General features: G+C 43.7%; 1 protein-coding gene and 1 non-coding gene across 4 annotated transcripts in view; one reads left to right on the top strand and one right to left on the bottom strand.

The window, feature by feature from the left end:
• The window catches only part of TULP4 (TUB like protein 4), a 230,741-nt gene that overhangs the window by 211,293 nt on the left and 11,493 nt on the right, over window positions 1-7,955 (bottom strand). Inside the window, exon 1 of one of the 3 annotated variants that reach the window (XM_049654511.1) lies at window positions 5,774-6,940. The exons of the other annotated variants lie outside the window; for them this stretch is intronic. The gene's annotated coding sequence lies outside the window, so the exon portion shown is untranslated. Of the gene's footprint in view, window positions 1-5,773; window positions 6,941-7,955 lie in introns of those variants that run through there. 3 annotated transcript variants of the gene reach the window in all.
• On the top strand, window positions 2,235-2,338 carry LOC125939208 (U6 spliceosomal RNA). The gene has a single exon (XR_007462961.1). It is a non-coding gene; the product is annotated as a U6 spliceosomal RNA (small nuclear RNA).

Genomic DNA, 7,955 nt, shown 5'->3' with positions numbered 1-7,955 from the left:
GAGGAGGAGGAGGAAGAGGAGGAGGAGGAGGAAGAGGAGGAGGAGGAAGAGGAGGAAGAGGAGGAGGAGGAGGAGAGGAGGAAGAGGCGGAGGAGGAGGAGGAGGAGGAGGAGGAGGAGGAGGAGGAGGAGAAAGATAGATGGGAAGGGCTAAGAGTAAAGTAACAGAAAACGCAGATGTAGATGTCCTGGGACTCTTATAGTCTGTGTGGCCCAGAAGTGGAGGAACCGTGCAGACATTCTATAACCCAGCAGTGAGTTGTGTGCCAGTGTGCAGAAGAATCAGCCTTTCTAGAACTCAGAGCACATTACCTGAAAAAGTTAGGGAAAAGTTAGGTTTCTAGTGCAGCCTAAAATTTAACCTATATTTATTTTTTTCAACAAATAATTACTGAGTTCTAGCCATCTGGGAATTTACATTCTAATGGGGGAACAACAGCAAAAGGAAAGAGACAAACACTTAAGGTTCTTGCCCTTGGGGGTGAGGGCTGTGCAAAGGAGAAAACAGCCCTGTGAGGGGTGGGGAGGGAAGGTCCTCTGACAAGGGACAGCAACACAGACCAAAGAAGCGATGGAGCAGGGGTGTATGCGGGACAATGAGGCAGGGAAGACTGGCACACACGAGGACGTGAAAAAAGACCGGGGGGCCACAGAGCAGATATCGAAGGGCTAGGACGAGGTTTAGGCGGGGCCCTGTCAGCACTGAAGGGAGCTCATCTCTATCTTGACGGGGCGGGGCCTCTGAACGGTACCAAGCAGCAGACTGAAACGGTCCAGCTTTCACGTCAAGACTGCCGGATGGGGACAGAGTGAAAGCGGAAAGGACAGGCAGGAGGTTGCAGCGATCCAGGGGCGAGGCGATGGTGCCTGAAGGAAGCTGCTCACTCGTGAGAGGGAGGAGAGAGCAGCCTGGAGCTGAGCTGCGGAGTTGGAACCAACAGAACTTCTGAGGAACTAGATGAGGGAGCGGAAATGGAGGCGTGGCTGCCTTGTGTGGGAAAAGGGGATAATCACACTAAAATGAGGTGTTGGCACGGCCCACACTCCGTCTCTGCCGAGACTGTATTCCCACTTACTAGCCGAGGGGCCCTGAGTGCTGTGGGAAGTAACTTCGTCTCTCTGCTTCAGAGTCTGACATTACCAGTCAGGGAGAGTAAGAGAATCTACCTCACGGATTTACTGAGAATCCAATGAGTTAGTATCTGTAACATACTTAAAACAGTGCCTGGCACACAGTAGGAGCTATACAATTCTATTCTTATTACTATTCTCATCACCTACTTCATGGTACTGTTGTTAGGACTAAATAGACTGAGTTTAAGGAAGTGCCTGGCACATTAATTCTCTCAATAAACGTCGGCTCTTATTGCTATCATCATGAATGATTCCCAGTCGGTGGCAATAATTGAGGTGAAGAACAGAATGGAGAGGGGGCTGCTGTGAAAAGGTCCAGAGGGCCTGTGGAAGAGGTTCCATTTGGTGTGTTAATTCTGCAGTGTCCATGAGGCATTCAAATGTCTAGGTCAAGTGTGTCGCTGGACATGAATCTGAACCTCAGAGGAAAAGTCTGGAGTTGAGATATTAACTTAAGAGCCATTCACATAAAAATGAGTTAACTACAGAAAATGGTGAGCTTGGTGACAAGGAAGATGAAGGTGGAGGAAAGAAGATGGTCTAGTGGTGAACCCAATGAAACCCCAACATCCCAGGTCAGGCCTGGGTGGAAGAGGCAGAAAAAGAGACTGACAAAGAACCGTGCAGAGGAGGAGGAAGGCCAACAGACATTGGGTCCTAACAGCTCTAACTTCTGAAAGGTCAAGTTGGATAAACACACTGGAAGGAGCCACATGGAGATTATCAATGATCTTGACGAGAGCATTTTTAGCACCTTACATATTCATTTCAACTCTACCTTTCATTTACAACACCATAAAAGAACATGAGTCTCAAGGGTGATGTACAGTGAGGAAAACTCTGACCTCAGAGTCAAGAGACCAAAGTCTAAGCTTCAAGTCTAAGGGTCTTGGGTAAGTCCCTCAACAAAAAGGGTGTCCATTCCTCCACAGGTAAAATGACAAAATTGGACCAGATTCCCAAACACAGGTCACAGGCTCTCTATGTGTCTAAAACCTGCTAACCAAAGTACATAGTATTCTCAGTATTTAAAAGGTACTGATCGCTCCTTAGCCATTTGGCTAAGATCAAGTGTAAAATGTGCTAAGAACCATGCATCCGGTGCTCACTTCAGCTGCACGCACACTAAAACGTGTACAATACAAAGAGTGGCACGGACCCTGCACGAGGATGACATACAAATTCATGAAGTAGCCCATGTTTAAAAAAAAAAAAAAAAAGAACTACGCATCTACCTCGGGTACAGTTCCACAAACAAAACTGTCACATTTGTTTCTGGCTGAAATTATAACTGAGCGTGGCAACATCTGTGAAGCTGGGAAGCAGCCATGGTTAAGAAGGGAGACTCTGGAATCTGAATGCCTGACTTCAAATCCCAGCTCCATCACTTACTGCCTGACAAGAGCCATGCTGTTAAGCTGCTCAAGGCCTAGTTTCCCACTCTGTGAAGTGGGGATTATAAACACTGCCTACCTCACAGCGTAGTGGAAGGTTTTAAACGCATCAGTCCTTGAAAGACCTCAGCAGAACTCTCCATTGACCTTCCTCCTCCCTCTTGACTGCTCTTTGTCAACCTCCTCTGCTGGCTCCCTACCATGGCCTGACCTGGGATTCTCAGACCCTCTTCTTCTCCATCTCTGTCCTCTCCCTCGCTAGGCTCATCATGAAGCATACAATTACATACTGAATAAACAGGAGCTATGAATGCCATTATCTTACAATAAAGATCCTAACTTATTAAGATCACATTTCTGGGGGCAATGAGGGAAAATAATAAAAAGAAAAATATGATGGTGAAAATGCTGGTGATCCCTGGTAACTCCCAACTCAAAAATTCTTCAGAAACACACCTGCCATCCTATTGCATGAAACGCAGTACCTTCATTAAAATCTACTTCATTAATATAAGGCTTTGTTCCCTACTAGACACTATAATCTCCCTGATGGAAGCATACCCATCTGACTTAGTGACAGCACCCAAACAGTAACTAGTGAACAAATTTCTCTTGGTACTTACTCCCCTTAACTCCTAAATTCCACTCCTGAATTTCTAATTTAAAAATTAAAGAGTCTAAAATTTTTTCTGCAAATACTTTTAAAGGCTCCACTGCACAGGTGCCCCATAAATGCTTCCAAGGCCCTATACCCTGCCCCCACCCCCACCACATACCCTTGTTTCATCACAAGCAAATTCTACAAATTTTCACATGTGGCCTTCCGAAAAGTTTCTCCAGGACAGATTTAATCTCAGTGCTTTCTAACTTTTTGAACTTATTTATTTTGAGAGAGAGTGTGTGTGTGTGTGAGCATGAGTGGCCGGGGGAAGGAGAGAGAGGGAGAGAGAGAGAATCCCGATAAAGGGCTCGAACCCACAAACCGCGAGATCATGACCCCAAGTCAAAATCAGGAGGTGGATACTGAACCAACTGAGCCACCCAGGTGCCCCAGCAGTTTCTAACTTTAAAACCCAACTTTTCAGAACATTTTGCTTTGGGAGGATAGTTATACTTGAATCAAAGCTACCCTTTCAAAATTTCTAAAGGGCAAACAAACCCCACAAACTCTGAGCTACCAGAGACAAAGCATATGTGAGACATTTCCCTGCCCATCCTCCTCTTAATTGACTCATGACACGACACTGAGGAAGCTGGACCAAAATAGCTACCCACCTGACCAAGATTCAAATGTTTTCTTGATTACCACACAATAAGCAACAATTGATTAAAGAAAAAAACCAGCAAAAACTACTGAAAAACTGCTTATATTAAATAAACCAATCACAGTTTATGTTTAAAAGAAGCTGGTATATAAACTGCGAGGCAAAGTAAAGGCAGCCTCAAAAGCTATCACATGAAAGCACAATGAAGGCTGGGATAAATTAGCTCTAATTCATGAGACACGTCATCAGTGAAGGATTCAGAATTTCAGGAAGAAATTTTTGAAAGCTTAGGAAGACTTTAAAAAAGGGCAAGCATTGGGGTGCCTGGGTGGCTCAGTTGGTTAAGCGTCCAGCTTCGGCTCAATTCATGATCTCACAGTTTGTGGGTTCGAGCCCTGAGTCAGGATCTGTGCCGACAGCTCGGAGCCTGGAGCCTGCTTCAGATTCTGTGTCTCCCTCTCTCTCTGCCCCTCCCCGGCTAACACTCTGTCTCTCTCTCTCTCTCTCTCTCAAAAATAAATAAACATTAAAAAAAAAAGTGTTTTTTTTTTTTTAAAAAACGGCAAGCATCAAATCAATGGATGCTATATGTTAATTTTAGCTACAAGAGTCCAAAGTGAAGTGTGAAATGAGGAAAGCAGCCAAAGGACACTCATGCAAGAAATGTCCACGCAGTGCCCACCACAGCCCCAGGCACAGGGCTGGGGTTAGCACTTCGAAGTACAGGGAAGTCCCATCCCTGCCCTGAGGAGCTCCCCGCATAGTGGGAAAAGATGGAGGATAAACTTCAAGACTACTAGATAAATTCTCTAACCAACGGCCAACAAAGGGCTCTCAGGCAGAGCTAACAGAATCTTGATTGCATGACCGGTCCGTGACAACATAAAGCCAGTGAAGGATCTTTAACACCGTACGACAGCAAAGCAAAACAAGAAGATTTGGGGGCACCTGGGTGGCTCAGTCAGTGGGCATCCAACTTTCAAATTTGGCTCAGTTCATGATCTCACAGTTCATGAGATCGAGTCCCCCATCAGGCTCTCACTGACAGCAAAGAGGCTGGGGACTCACTCTCTCCTTCTCTGCCCCTTCCTTGCTCGCTCTCTCCCTCTCTCGCAAAATAAATAAACTTAAAAAAAAAAAAACAAGAATTTATTGATAAAAATTATATTGACAACAATACCCATATAATGACATGGACGCAACTGTCTATCAACAGATGAACAGATAAGCAAAATGTGTACATGTACCAACAGACAGACAGACACATACACAGAGGAATATTATTCAGCCTTAAAAAGGAATAAAATTCTGTAATGCTACAACAGAGATATACCTTGGAGAGCATTGTGTTAGTGAAATAAGCCAGTCACAAAAAGATAAATACTGTATGATTCCACTTAACTGAGCTACTTAGTGTAGTCAAAATCACAGGGACAGAAAGAATGATGGCTGACAGAGGCTTGAGGGGATGGTGGTAATTGTTTAATGGATACACAGTTTCAGGTTTACAAAATGAAAACCGTTATGAAGATGGATGGTGGTGATGGTTGCACAACCTTATGAATGTATTTAATACCACTGAATTGTACACTTAAAAATGATTAAGATGGTAAATTCCATGTTATGTACATTTTATACTAAAAAAGTTTTTTTAATATCCCAATAATGGAGACTTTATTATAATCTAAGGCAAAATTAAACCAGGGTTCTACAGATATAGTGGAAGGGTCAGATCTGGGTGGCAATTTCAAGGGAGACTAAATGAAATTATACTGCCTAGTGCCTAGGTAAGGAAAAGGTCTTAATGCTACAGATTAAAGTAGTCAATAGATATGAATGCTCTATGTTTGACACTTGTTATGTAACTTCACAATTATTAGCCTTTTCAGAAACCCAGATTTTTTTTTTCTACCTGTATCTCTCTACATAGAAACAAGAGAATGGGCTTTAGGAACACAGAACAAAGAATAAAGAAGCAAACCCTTCAAGACCATGATGGCCGTGTGGTGGCAGCAGTCAGGCACCGGGGTGTGCTGGCTGGGTCACACTCCTGAGCTGGGTGACATTTTGTGCCTCAAGTTTCCTATGAAGTAAAATCGTTGGGAGGAGTCAATAAACATACGAAAAGTACCTTGAATACCGCCTGCCACGTAGTTGTAATTGCTCAATAAACGTCAGACATTGCTGTTGTAATTTTATTTATATTCCACCCATTAAACATTTTTTTTAATTTGGAATAAAGGAAATTATTAAAAGAACGTGTAAAAACAATTATCACCCAATTCAACTTAAAAATTAAAATGGAACAGAGAATTAGGTGGGGGGGGGGGAGTAAACTTCTCTCTAATCAAAATTAGATCTACCAAAATCTTTGACAATTCCTGCAGAATGGCCTTGGTGTGATGAACCTGGAGAGACAGAAGGCATAGAGCAAGAACTGATGACTTCTGTACTACAAAGGACCCACTTTACATCTTTCTCCACATCTACAGCCTCCCTGTAAGACAGAAAAATCCCCATTGTACACATGATTAAACCAAGGCTCAAAGAGTTTAAGTTTATCAAAATTCACCAGGCTGTTAGTGACAGAGCTAAGATTTGATATCTGACTCCAAGCCCACACTTTTTCTACCAAACTGTGTTGTGAGGATTAACAACAGTAACTATCATTCTACACCCATGTTGCTTTGGAATAGGGAGGGAAAGTTGTATATAATTATTTGATGAGAACAAAACAATGCATGAAGCAAGGCCAACTCTGTTATGGACTCTAGAATTTCTAGAGGAAATGACAAATATCCAAACCCAAATTTCATGTTAAAATGACAGAACCACAGATTAGGAAAAGCCTTCCCAATACTCTGGTCACTCAACACTGGTGAGGATGTGGATAATGCACACACTCCAATTCTAGCCCATCCTTCCAGAAAGCAATTTGGCAACAGGCAGAAAATAAGTAAAGCCAAGAGTGCTAAAGGCAGTCTGGCTAAGGGGATGATTAAGCCAAAGATGTCCACCAATAGTGTTACTCAACATCATTCTAGATTTTCCAGGAAGTGCATTTTGACAGGCAGAAGAAAGAAGTCATGTAAAAACGGGAAGGGCCAAAATCATCCTTAGTTGTAAATATTTTTCCATCTGAAAAACTCAACAGAATTGAATAAAATGAGTACTATTAAGAGAGTTCAGTAAAATGGGAAAAAATAATACCTAAGAATAAATTACACACAAAACAACCTGCAGAAAACAGACTGGTACCACCGAGGGGCCACTGAGAAGTTTCTAAAAGACAAGGAACAGATGGGACTAGACTGACACAAAAGTACCAGAGTCTTAATTCAGCCAGGCAAAGGCAAGCACACCACTCTCCATGAAAAGGCTTCAGACAACGGCTGTCCACGGTGGGCCAGTGAGGGGAGTGGGAATCTGGCCTGGCAGGACTGCCTGCACCACATGCACCAGCCAGGGAACACCACTCGGGTTAGCACTGGACCGCCACGGTGACGCACCGACCAGCAAAGGAGCGAGATTCCCCAAAGATCCGAAGACGTACCAGTGCATGGCCACTAACTGTGCACAGAGGCCTAACATAAGGGCAGCAGGAGCAGGAGTGGGGAGGGCAGGAGCTCCAATTCAAGAACGCTCTTCTGACCTCTCAGGGCCTACCCTCCCCTGTCTGACAAGGGTCTAAAAAGCAGGGAAGCCTGCCCTTTCCTCTGTATGAAGCCAGGCTGGCTTCTCTTATCACTTAGTTGCTTTGGTTTTCTAACTGTATGACATGTTGGCATGCCAACCTTCATGCAAGATTTTTGAGGGCAAGACTCCCATCTCTCACTGTACCTCTGTGGTCAGACATGCCAGTGATTGATAACAATGCAAACAGGAAGAGATACCAGTTTTTCCCCAGCATGACCACTAGGTCGTGTAACTATTATAGTTTCAGAATTGTACATGTACCATTCCTGAAGATTGGTATGATCTTTTAATCAGCCCACAGACTCTTCATGAATACTGCCTTAAAATCAGCTCAACTACTGAAACATCAGTCATTTCTGACATCTGTAAACCACTGCATTATGCTTTCACTGAAAGCATTGAAGTGTACACTTTAAAAATAGTTAAAATGGGGCGCCTGGGAGATCGTGACCTGAGCCGAAGCCGGA

The sequence above is a fragment of the Panthera uncia genome (genome assembly GCF_023721935.1).
Source record: "Panthera uncia isolate 11264 chromosome B2 unlocalized genomic scaffold, Puncia_PCG_1.0 HiC_scaffold_24, whole genome shotgun sequence".
NCBI lineage: Eukaryota > Metazoa > Chordata > Mammalia > Carnivora > Felidae > Panthera > Panthera uncia.
Note: the sequence above shows the minus strand (reverse complement) of the source record. Positions and strands in the feature narration are given on the sequence as shown.